Source organism: Thermobia domestica, chromosome 9, assembly GCF_964235325.1.
Source record: "Thermobia domestica chromosome 9, izTheDome1.hap1.1, whole genome shotgun sequence".
Classification (NCBI taxonomy): Eukaryota; Metazoa; Arthropoda; class Insecta; order Zygentoma; family Lepismatidae; genus Thermobia; species Thermobia domestica.
Window position 1 is genome coordinate 135204566 of NC_137462.1, and position 1539 is coordinate 135206104.

The 1539-nt window shown below is 33.5% G+C and overlaps 1 pseudogene; it reads left to right on the forward strand.

Moving 5' to 3' along the window:
- The first annotated feature begins 684 nt into the window (after nt 1-684).
- LOC145694143 (histone H4-like) lies at nt 685-987 on the forward strand (annotated as a pseudogene).
- The last annotated feature ends 552 nt before the right edge of the window (nt 988-1539 follow it).

The following is a 1539-nucleotide window of genomic DNA, read 5'->3' on the forward strand; positions in this document are numbered from 1 at the left end:
TGTCGACAAATAAGATACCCGTCCTTATATATTTCCAGGTATTTCCTTTGACATTGTTAAAAATTACATTAAAAAGCCCTTGTTTTCTTTTCTCTTATATAAACAAAGTAAATCACAGGAAATTTCAATGTAGGATGTATACATCAAATCCCAGAAGCGTGAAGTATGAATATTTCGTGGACATTACTCAATACTTCGGTTCAATTGCATTATCAGCATATTTCTGCAGTAGCAAAATGTCATTTTCCTGATTGAGTTACACTCAACAAAGAAGTTATACTACTACTACTACTACTACTACTACTACTACTACTACTACTACTACTACTACTACTACTACTACTACTACTACTAATAATAATAATAATAATAATAATAATAATAATGATAATAAAAAAAACGAAGTTAAGTACAAGGAAAAAGAAAAACGTTCGGTTGAGTTTCTTTTTTGTACGTTTATGTAATTCATTACCATGTCAAGTTCAATTTCATTAAAAACTAAAAGAAGTTTGGAAGCTAATATCTATAATAAATTGGAGCACATTTTAATATAATAATAATAATAATAATAATAATAACAATAATAATAATAATAATAATAATAATAATAATAATAATAATAATAATAATAATAATAATAATAATAATAATTCTAGTTTGTAGTGAGTGAAGGAGAAACTTAGAATGATAGAACGTGGGAAAGGAGACAAAAGTCTTGTCAATGGAGGTGCCAAGCGCCACAGTAAAGTTCTTCGAGACAACATTTAGGGTATCACCAACTCCGCTATTAGAGTCTTGCTCGCCGTGGAGGGTATCTCGGGTCTAATTTATGAGGAAACTCGAGGAGTATTGAAAATATTTTTGGAGGACGTAATCAGAGATGCTGTTACGTATACAGAACACGCTAAGAGGAAGACGGTGACAGCTAAGGATGTTGTATATGCCTCGAAGAGGCAAGGAAGGACCCTCTACGGGTTCGGGGGTTAAGTTTGGATATCTCCCAATAAAATTGGCATAAATTTTACGTTCAGAAATTTTTGTTGTGAAGTGTTCAAGGTTTCTTGGGGCAGGTACAAAACTACAAGCTACTGTTTCTATGCAGTATTGAACGAATATTATTCTGGATCCGAAAAGGCGATAAGTAATTGTAAAGTTCTTCCATCTACGTTTCCAGGGGGAAGTTAGATTGTGATCTAGATTGTGTTTGTAAGAGAAATAGTACAGATGAAGTGTAAAATCGAATCTTCGTATTACGTCAATCATTTCTCTGCTAAGTAAGTACGCAGTATAGTTTGATTAAGAAAGTGTACAATTATATATAGACTTAGGATTTTTTTGGAGGGGAGGGGAATTCGAACATGGAGGAGCCCCCGTGGGTGAGCCCCTGAACAAGATTTAAAACTTAGAATAGCTGAAACGAGAAAAAGCATTCCGAGCAAGTTTAAAACTCCTGATTGGAAGGTCAAGAAGAGACTGATGAAAACATATACGTGAATATGTGTTGTGGCGCAGGGCGAATGCAAAGCAAGAACTATAGAA